This window comes from Paramacrobiotus metropolitanus, unplaced genomic scaffold, assembly GCF_019649055.1.
Source record: "Paramacrobiotus metropolitanus isolate TYO unplaced genomic scaffold, Prichtersi_v1.0 Parri_scaffold0000145, whole genome shotgun sequence".
In the NCBI taxonomy this organism is placed as follows: Eukaryota; Metazoa; Tardigrada; class Eutardigrada; order Parachela; family Macrobiotidae; genus Paramacrobiotus; species Paramacrobiotus metropolitanus.
Genome location: NW_026570365.1, coordinates 154,699 through 165,942, shown reverse-complemented (window position 1 = coordinate 165,942; position 11,244 = coordinate 154,699). Strand labels below are relative to the sequence as shown.

The 11,244-nt window shown below is 43.5% G+C and overlaps 1 long non-coding RNA gene across 1 annotated transcript; it reads left to right on the top strand.

Moving 5' to 3' along the window:
• The first annotated feature begins 3,216 nt into the window (after positions 1–3,216).
• On the top strand, positions 3,217–4,172 carry LOC129599419 (uncharacterized). Its single transcript, XR_008691913.1, has 2 exons — positions 3,217–3,451; positions 3,802–4,172. It is a non-coding gene; the product is annotated as an uncharacterized LOC129599419 (long non-coding RNA).
• Positions 4,173–11,244: the final 7,072 nt, after the last annotated feature.

The following is an 11,244-nucleotide window of genomic DNA, read 5'->3' as shown; positions in this document are numbered from 1 at the left end:
TTTTCTTTAAATTCTATTCCAAACTTACTGCCATACATTTTCGGATAACTTCGCTGGTGTGTGATGCGTTTCTTTTCGGGCTTTTTTTTGTGGAGACTCTCGTCTGTGCATTCCTGGTAATGAAAATTTTCATCAGCAGCTTGACGTGTTTCTTAATTTCTAAATTCTCAACAGATGCGTAACAATATCTGCGAAAATTTATTTTAAAACATGAGTTTTATGCGTATTTAGCTATTTTGTGAAGCGCCGTGCGCGTTTCGAAAGCAAGGTACTACAAGCAAACGACCTGGGAATAAAATGCGTATTTGTACAATAGACCGGTCGCTGCATCTACTCTTGTATCATAAAAAAGCTTTGGTACCGACGGTACCGTAAGTTAAAATGGTGCGGAATCACGGTTGTACTTGTGCTAGCGCAGACATATAAAGGGCTTATACATGCATACAAAAAGCTTTTACATGCATAATAATATGTGTAAGACATGCATGATGCGTAGCCATGCTCATATGCAACTTTTACCCAGTTTCTAGCGGGATTTTTGAAAACTTCCATTTATCGTTTTCTCTAGTGTAGAATTTTTTTTCTGTATCGTACATCTTCGATCGGGTTTGTAACGCGTACAAAGCGGTATTAGGTTATAGTTGTATTTATTTCAGCCTGCTTTCTAGCACGATTTCTGACCTTCTGTTATAATATCATAACCTTACTTTCCCATAAAGTAGTTTGCAGAATTGGGTGCCGGGGTTGTACGCTCGTGAAAAGCGGCGTAAAGTGTCAGGTAACAATTAATCAAGTTTTAAATGCAATTCCAAACCTGCCGTTATCAAGATTCAGATCTATATTGCCACGAATGGGATACACCAGAGCCGGCAAACCAGAAAAGACTGACCAAAACCAATATTATATTCTGAAAGCCCGTAGTCGAAAACCCGGCCAGATAGTATTCATTTCTTTTGAAACCTCTCCCGCTTCGAGCGCCACAGCGGAAGAGTTTTGACTGCCTTCACCAAATGTAACTAAATTATTATAATAATAATTATCATCGTGGTATTTTTAACCAGGTAATGTTGCCACGTAAACCAAAAAGGTGCCACGTGCCAAACCACGTATAAAATATAGTTAAAAAATGAAAGTATTTTCCACTAATTAAAATATCAGAATCAATTTAATTAGCAGACCGTTGGCGTTATTGCGACAAGAACGACTACATATCCAACGTTGTCATCGAGGAAAATTTCTAAACAAGTGCCGGCCAAGCAGCGATAGACAGAACTACCGCCACTGTTCAGTGCACAAGCCCGTTAGTTGACCGAAATACCACTACATTCTAGTTAAAATAACCCGCTAAGCCAGTGAGTGGCCGAACTGCCACTATGGATAGCTATGTGAGCGGCTGACCGAGCTGTCATTACTGTCAGATGCCGAGTGACCGAGCTGTCACTACTTTTCAGTGTAAAAAGCCCGTTAGGGAACGAGTGACCGAGTTACCACTACTGTCCGGTGCACAGAGCCCGGTAGGAGAGCGGGTGACCGGGCTGCCAATGCTGTCCGGCGCAAAAAGCCCGTTCGGTGAAGGAGTGCTGAGCTGCCACTACTGTCCGTGCACAGATCCCGGAAGAGCGGGTGACCGAGCAACCACTACTGTCCGGCGCAGAAAACCCCACCAGTCCACCACTACGATCCGGTTGACAGAGCCAAAAGATACGAATAAAAACGATTAAAATAAAAATTCGAACAGCCCAGTCGTAGACCTCAAGAAACGCGAAAGCGAAGCCGAGATGAAATGAGTGAACGAGCTACCACTACTGCCCGTGCACAGAGCCCCGGAGGTGATACGAGTGACCGAGCTGTCACTACTGTCAGTGTACAAAGTCCGTTAGTTGAGCATGTAATCGAGCTAACACTGTTGTCCAGTGTACAAAGCCCGTTAGGTGAGCGGGTGATCGAGCTACCACTGCTGTCCGGCGCAGAAAGCCCGGGAGGTGAGCGGGTGACCGAGCTCTCACTACTGTCCAGTGTACAAAGCCCGTTAGGTGAGCGGGTGATCGAGCTACCACTGCTGTCCGGCGCAGAAAGCCCGGGAGGTGAGCGGGTGACCGAGCTGTCACTACTGTCCAGTGTACAAAGTCCGTTAGTTGAGCATGTAATCGAGCTAACACTGCTGTCCAGTGTACAAAGCCCGTTAGGTGAGCGGGTGATCGAGCTACCACTGCTGTCCGGCGCAGAAAGCCCGGGAGGTGAGCGGGTGACCGAGCTCTCACTACTGTCCAGTGTACAAAGCCCGTTAGGTGAGCGGGTGATCGAGCTACCACTGCTGTCCGGCGCAGAAAGCCCGGGAGGTGAGCGGGTGACCGAGCTGTCACTACTGTCCAGTGTACAAAGTCCGTTAGTTGAGCATGTAATCGAGCTAACACTGCTGTCCAGTGTACAAAGCCCGTTAGGTGAGCGGGTGATCGAGCTACCACTGCTGTCCGGCGCAGAAAGCCCGGGAGGTGAGCGGTGACCGAGCTGTCACTACTGTCCAGTGTACAAAGTCCGTTAGCTGAGCATGTAATCGAGCTAACACTGCTGTCCAGTGTACAAAGCCCGTTAGGTGAGCGGGTGACCGAGCTACCACTACTGTCCGGCGAACGGAACCGGTTAGCTAAGCAAGTAATCGAGCCACCAATACTGACCGGACATACACCACTGGGCACACACCAACGTCCAGTGAAAAGAGCCAGTGAAGTGATGAGTTACCGAACTAGTGATCCAGTGCACTATCACTGTTTCGAATTTCACACCTTATAGACTGATATTTCGGCTTTCTTTTCGGGTGGGGGATATCGTAAAATTATCTGTATGTACAGCGAAAGGGAATGCTTTCAAGGTTGAGAGAATCATGAACTGATTTTCATAGAAAATTCGTGTTTGTCCTATTGCATGTACCGATCATGTTTCGACGAATAGACTGATGTAATCTAATAAATATTCATTCAAATTCAAATAAAATGGCCATGGACCACAAGAAACGCGGAGGCGAAGCCGAGGCTGTTTCTTGTACATCTTATTTCACCGAAGGTTTTTCGATTCGACGTATCGTATTGTTGATCTGGCATGTATAAATAATAATAAAGCACCTAAGCGCTATTGATCCACAGGCAACATTTAGCCTGTAGCTAAATGCAGACTGTAGCCAACTTTGAATTTCTCATTTCTGTCGCAGACAGACAATATATAGTGCAGAAATTCGTAATGAAGGATATTGTGCTTTTCAGTCTACTCTGCTGTATTGTGTGAAGGTGAATAAACAGTCCGTTTAAACAGCACTATTGTGTTTTATCTTTTTCGACAAAAAGAAAAATGCAAATTTTCGCTGCGTTCTTTGTCCTGGCATCTGTAGTGACCCTCATCGAAGCGGAAAGCTGTAGACAAGGCCTCATGTACTGCGGAAGCGGGCTACGCTCTAGAGGTATGTAAAAGCACTTTCTTCTATGTCCGGTCTATTTCCTTGAAAAGAATTTAACTTTTCCCACACTTTCTTTACTGAAGAATTTCCAGTTTGATTTAATCCAAATTTGTGAGCGTTCGCATAATTTTGAGATAGCCGTACCCAAAATCGAGTTTTTTTTACGATTGATTTCTTTCTGTCGAATTTTTATCGTACCATGTCCGTGATTAAGTTTGATAAAGTGTTTTGTAAATCGGTTTTATTCACTTATTTTTACAACGTTTTCAGACTTACAGGAAGAATGATAATGCAAATGTCAAAAGAACGTGCGCATTAAAATAACGCAATATTTCAATGGTATCGATTTTTAGGCTACAACATGAAAGATCACGAACTCAATATGCTGTTCTTATGCAAGGATGGCCATGACGTGGACTGGGTTTCCAGCTGTCCACAGTGCCATGATGGTGGTCGAGGAAAAAGCGATTGGTGCTAAATGTAGAAGCGCTAGCAGTGGTGATGGGTGGTTTCCGTTTGTGCAGTTTATTCTCGTGTCGCCGCTTAATGTTGATGATAATCAGCTTTTTAATGCTATCTATTTACTGGTTAACGTCAACAGTACGTATCCTTTTTGATGGTAGAGACGTCAGAGTGACACCCATGGCTGACACGATGGTCACTTGGTCAGTTTCTCAGCCAGCTCATGTTCTTATCCGTTAGTTATAAAGTATAATCGCCACGTCTTCCAGACTGTTGTCAGTTATATCATCTACTATTTCAACATGTTACTGCTGTAATTCAAGGCCGTTCTATGGTCGTAGTATAGATAACGTTCTTCGATAAGTCACTGTAATACGGGTACGGCCAAAACACGGGAGAAATCCGGTTAAAAAGAGGAAGGAAATTTCTTGGTCCCAGTCGCAGTAACTTTTCCAAGGGTTTAAAATAAATATTGTCAAATTATGAATAAATGCATCCAGTATCGGCGCACCACATACTCGGAAGTCGTAACAGACTTTTGCCCTTTCGTTCCGAAACTAGCTGACATAAAGTGGCATTGGATGTTGCCGTGCGCTTCCCCATTGCGGCATTACAATATATAACCGTGAATAACATAAAGGATTAACTCGCGCGAAACCAGTGAGAAGCGGCAAACAAATTTTTGAAAAAAGCCATTCCCAATAGCACTAGAGCGTGATATCGTCATCTTCTTTAGGTGATCCTCAGAACAATCTAGCCTTTCCCAGTCCTGACCGACGCAGCTAACGACGGTAGTCTACGTAGCTTGCATATTATGTAGTAAGCGGCGACGCAGATGGGCGCATGCCTTGACTCCACACATCGTATCTTTCTTCACGCAGCGCTTCTATTTGATTTTATTTCATGTACTGCTGTAGTAAATAGTAATTATTTTAATGGCTATTTTTTGTGTTTCGGTATGCTGTTACGTAGCAAACCGTCAATGGGGTGGGACAGTGCATATTGTTGCCTAGATCTGGCTGGGTGCTACTCACGGCAACAGTGTTGTGTCACTTCTGTGTGCTTGAAAGAAGTTCTGGGTACACCCGCTGCGCATTAGGAGCATTTGTAAAAATTCTGTAACTATATAGTAGTCCTGAAGACATTCAAAGCGCATAATGTTTTGGAAAATTTATCCTGTATGGGTAATTTTGGATATACTTTGTATACTTTGTATGGGTAACTTTGGATATACTTTGTAACTTTGGAATTTATCCTGTATGGGTAACTTTGGGTAACTTTGGTAAGATTCATTTTGCCTAATTTACGGAAGCGTGTGATCGGTGTTGTTTCCGGTAGTGCGGTAAACATTTACTTCCGGTATGTGGAATAGTCGACCGGAGCGCAGCGGAGGTCCTTTAATTCAACAAAAGTAGAAAACCGTCTGTCTGCATGTCCGTTGTCTGTCTGTTACGGAAATGGGAGATCACTTCTTTATTCGATATCTCCGTTATTAGTCTTCATTTCCTTATCCCGTAACTTCGTCATTAGCATTCCGAAACACGCCACGGAGACATGACAAAAATACAGACAGAGTCCCAACAATCCCAAAGTTGTTTAGACAATTGCGCTTAAAGAGCAGAAAGCGAAACATAAAGGAAAACAAAGAAAGGTCACGCAGGCAGAAAACACACACACGTAGAAGAAACTATTGAATATATTCTTGTTTCGCTTTTGGAACTGAGAAAAGACAATATAAAAGCTCTTTTGTGTTGCACTTCGACTTGTCGCATGTTTCGATCACTTTGAACACGGGCTTTCATATACTTCTATCGCTAACCTGGTGTGCACTGGTTCAAAGAATAAGCAAGTTTAACTGCTTAGAATGGACTTGTGAGCATGTTATATTTGTACTTTGTACTTATGTCTGATCATACATGTATCGTGCATTTTCCTGGTAATATTGTAGTGATATTGCTACATTAGCCTACATATGCATGTAATGTAAACTTATACAGATTGAACAGCACATGTACAACATCTAATCCGAATAAAAGGGTTACATTTATCGTGAGACTTGCTTAACAAGCACAAGGACCCAGTTGTGGTTGAACTTCAGGCCAGTCCTTCCATCTCTTTGTATTCCAGGTTCATATACTGAGCATTTCCTTCATATTCGTACAACCAGTTGTATGCATGAGTATTAAAAAAAATAAATTAAAGGCGGTCAAATGTTAATGCTTAATTATTTATGTATGTTGTAAACATGTATGCCTGACCAACACGGGCGGGGGTATTGTACACTCCGCCTGTGCATTGTAATTGTAACTGATGCTGCACAGTACTCGCTGTCAGTGAACTGTTCCTCCGACAAAAATTGTAGACCGGGAAGTCTTCTTATTCAGAATTTTTTAACGAAACTATTCTGTCAAGAACTTAAGGTACAGTAACTTGTTCGACCCACCAGCCGATAATTATCGGCTGATGGGTCGAACCGGGATTTGTAAATCCCGGTTTACGAGAACACTTTACATGAACGAAGCATGTTGCAGCAGGAAAATTACAGGAATATATGATGTGTGTTCTGCAAATAAGACGTCATTTGCATGAGAACTGCACAGCAATGGTAGCATGTTTCATCACGCCCGCTGCCGGTATACTGTTATCGGTTTGTAAAACCTGAGTTGTACGACACTACAGTATGGCAGTGCCATACGTTCACCTTCTACAGCATACGTGTGTTTGCACTGTGTAAAGCATAATATATTAAGTAATAATGTAGTATTCATATTGTAGGTATAATGTTATGTGTCGCACATGTCTAGATGAATTAGCCTGATATGTGTAGGGATTGGTAATTTTCTGAGTATCTGTGATGTGCTATAAAGATTAATGTTGCAAAAGGTACTCGTATATAAATGGTTGTGGGAAAATATGAAAGTCAGTGCACACTTGTCAGGCTGGATGCAAGCAAAGTTTCTCAGTAGAGCACGCTGTTTACGTACGGTCGGCTACAAAGTGGTGGCCTTACGCAGTTGTTAGAGGGCTTCCCTTCGATCGACGAACAATACTGTTTCTGTTTAAACTGACAATGCGGGACAAATTGTTGTTTTCATTGGTGGTGCAATGGCTGATTATATGCCAGATGGCCGGTAAGATTTCCTAGTTTATCCGACAGCTTCGCAATAGGGCCAGATATAAACTAATTTCAATGAAAAAATGCTAAATAATAAACTATTACTAATAAAAACAGAATTTGATAAATAAATACAAATGCTAACAAATATTGGTAAGCATTAATATATGGTAAGTGAGTGTTCACACTTAAACACTAATGATTGATGTTAAGTTAGCAGGTAGTCGTGGTGACCTTTGATCTTCCTTCGGATCATTGATGTGAACTTAAACGTGTCTGCTCATGGCGGCAATATATGTGACCTTTCGTATATTTCAAGCTGGTCGGATGCGCTCTGTGCTTTTACCCGTGGCGACAACATTCCGACCAACTTCGAGTGCCGGGTGCAGCTCTGTGGGGGAGCGGGACGGCTAATTTTCCAATCAGATGGCAACTTGGTCATCTATGACGGCAGCGATCGCCCGAAGTGGAACAGCAACACTGCCGGCCGCGGTGATCGGGCCTTGTTCCAGACAGACGGGAATCTGGTTATCTACGATATTTCCAACCAAGCCGTGTGGAATAGTCAGACAGCAGGCACAGGGCGTCGACTAGTTTTTCAGGATGACCGTAATCTGGTTATTTACGACAGCGCGGACAAATCGGTGTGGAGTTCGGGCAATTATATTAAGTGTAATTAACGTGGCATGAGTACAGGATAACCGTATCAACAACGGTAGATAATTCATGGGCGAGCCGCTTGTTTTTCTTGCCTGTGCAAGTTGTATTTCACTGAACGCATTTTGTGCCACGATAAACGGAATGCTATACATTGTATTACGTATATGTGTTTTAATTATTTGACGTTTGTGCGACCGGTTTGTTCGTTTCACACTTTGAATTCGGGTTACACGCGCATTAAATGTGTTTTCTTACAAATCTCTGTACGAAAATAAAACATTTTAATACTTTCGTCTGGAATTTATACTACAAATGGGAGTGTAGTAAATTATATTTAATAGTTAATACTAACTTTTATATACTGTCCATCATCCCTAAATTATTGAACGATTTAGGTAAGTATGACCGGCACATGGCTATATACTGTTCTCGTCCGCCAAAATTACAGTATACTCGTATGATTGCAACGAACCGCGGTTCTAGCATTTTTTTCAAGTTTTGAAAAGTAATAATGAAATTTTTGTTATTTATTCTGAAATTTGAAAAATGGTAGAACTCGATCTTCATGAATTTTCATTTAAAACGATCTGCATTTAAATACAAAAGTTAAAAGAGATCGGACCGTAATGCGACTTTTGTTACACGTTTTGGAAAGTTTAAGCAATCTGGAATTTGCATCCGTAAATCCCAAACCGGAAATTGCTCGCAAAAACGGTTTTCACGTCCATATAAACAAATCGTCAGGCTACAGAATATCATTAAGCAAAGCAAAAAAATGTTGGTAGGGCAAAAGTGAAAGTTTTTATGCATGCATACGAATTTGATACCATGTACCGGGTCACTTCCTTTAAGTACCATTGAACAACAACGTATCAAAAAAAAAAACAAAATAACTTAGCTCCGTCTAGCCAGCACCTGTTTCTTCCTTTTTCTTCAACCAAACGGTTGCAAACCAACTTTTTTTCGTATTAAAACGTTTCTTAAAATTTTCTGTATCGTACAAGTGTGAGATTGTGTGGGTATAGTTCGAACTGCAGCAATGCGGAGTTCCTGCGGACAAAAAATTATCTCCACTGGAAACCGCGGTTTGCCATCATTTGAATATTTGTCGTCTAAATTTTTAGAAAACCAACGTGGTGCAGCAAATTTTTTTCTTGGGTAATTTTAGTAGAAGTTTTGCGTAATTTTAATAAAATTAAAAATAATTTAGTTAAAGTTTTTTCTTTAGCTGTAACTCATTTATCCGAAAACGATCCCTCGCAGTCGCTTGCAGTCCCGAACTATACGTTAATCAGAAAGGAACGTTTTCCGAATTATCGCAAGCGCAGTGGTGGTATAATACTTTAGCCAAAATACCACAGAACAGCGCTTGGGCATCTGAGATGTTCTTCCTGCGCGAAAAGCTGGTTAACCACTTCGCGAGCGCACAGATAAACAGTGTGGCTTTTTACTCGCGGCGGTTGTAAGCAACAGGACAAAAAGGACCCCCGTAGCGGTAGAAACCGCCGAAGTTGGTTAGTGATAGGACGGTTAAGCTAAAAATTTGAGGGATTGCTTTTCCCAACCTTTTAGCGTAACTAGCCGATAGTGATTGGGGCATACCTAGCGGCCTGAGCCAGGAATCCGGACAGTTTGTGATGACCATGAATCAGCATTGCCCTGGATAGTCGCAGCCCGAAAATGCAAAAAGGGTGGTTTGCGGCCACATGGGACACATACATAGCCAAGCTTGATACGCCTTTCCCTCCTCGGCGCCTACCTACCCGCCGTGCAGGGAGAACGTTACGCACAAAATACCGATATTGTTCACTCAGCAGTGCTGTCACCCTGGTTTCCATATGTCCTGCAGTCTGTCAACGCTTTCTGCTCGAGAGGTCGGCACCTGGTATTGCCTTAGCTGATGTTGAGGAACACCTGCATCTAGTAGTCATGCATTTTGGTTTGTAGCGCGCTGTCAGACATTCCAGTTCATGTGAACGTAACAGCGGTAGCCGATGCAAGAAAGGGTGAAGAGGAAGCCGCGCGAGTTCTGGTGGATGGATCCGGATATCTTCATAAAATTAGTTGCCCCGGTAATGTAATCCGGGATACAATTTCACTAACTATAGTAGACAGTACACGAATATAGAGTAATAAGTGTACCGATGCACCTTTAAATGCTTTTGGATTGTCGCATTGCAGCGTCACCAGTGATAAGTGCTTTGGCTTTAATTTCGTCCAGTTTCTTGCAATTTGGAGAATTCCGTATACAATTCCGACTGGTTTTCCCAGCGGGAAAGATGTGGAGAAGCAGCCAGCACAGCATTTTGCAATGCTTATATCACCACCATCCGGGGCCGGGGACCGGTATCCACCTTGGCTAGATGGTAATGTATTAACCGTTATTAACTGACAACTTCATTTAATAACGGATCTTACTGCAAATGTGGCACATCGCGGTTTCGTTAGTATCGTATCAGTACAATCACATGACCGATTAAAGCAAAGTTAGCAAACGCATCTATACGAATATTTCAGTAAAACACTACTGCCTAGGTAAGTTGTACGGAGCATTTTTAGTTAATGTTACCGCTTCCGGAATCCACTGGGGGGCGCTGGAGCCCCGGCTGCTGGGCGGCTGGTACTCTCGTGATCGGCTGTGTGCGGTGAACGTGGGTCAGCGAGAAGCCGGCCGACCGGGGGTCGGCGGAAGAGAGCGACCAGTGCCCTGCGCAACCGAAGGCCCCAAACAAAACCCCAAACAACCATCCATGATTAGACGAATGGATTGATTTTGGATGGTCGGCTGTGGGTACTTGGCTCCGAAAGTAGATGGTAAACAGTTGCTTTTCCAACGTCCCAAACGTTGGATTTCGCTTTCGGCTGGACCCTCCGGTAGCGGTTGTTGTCGTGCCCCCGATGCAACGACGGTGAGTTTCGTAACGGTGGTGGTCAGGTAGGAGGCGCACCTGATTATCCAACGTACGGTCAACGCGTTGCTGAGTCAGGTAAGCTCTTCTAGACAGTATAGAACTGCTCGTGCTTGCTTTCGAGTTCAGGTCTTAGCCGCGCGTATGTCGTAAGAGCATGAACTGGACAGATTGAGCGCACTGTCTTACGCAGTGGTAGCTTGAAACCGTGACTGTACTGATCCGTCTTACTGATAGTCGATGTAAGGACACGACGAAAGGATAATGTCATGTCCTTGGGGAGCAGTGTATGCATGGTACAGTAGCAAGTTGGTGATGATGCCGTGTACTCGCTGGCTCCCCGGACCCGCAAAAAACCGAAGTGAAGGCCGCACACAGTGCACAGTAAATCTTGTGAGTGATGGTACCCAGTGATAGGCAGACGTTAGTCGCACTGGTTTCGAAATAGCCGCTGGCAGCCGTGCATTACGCGATTAGCAACAAACGTATGCACTGGATAGAGCAACTTGGGCAGGAACAAGATGTGCATTAGCAGGAGCAGAGATTCCACTGTAGCCGGCAGGCTGGTTTCGCGCAGTCAGTGGCGGCCTGCCTAATTGCGTAGTTGGATACCTTCTTCGCAGTGCGGCTTACCGTCGGAGGAGGGCGCC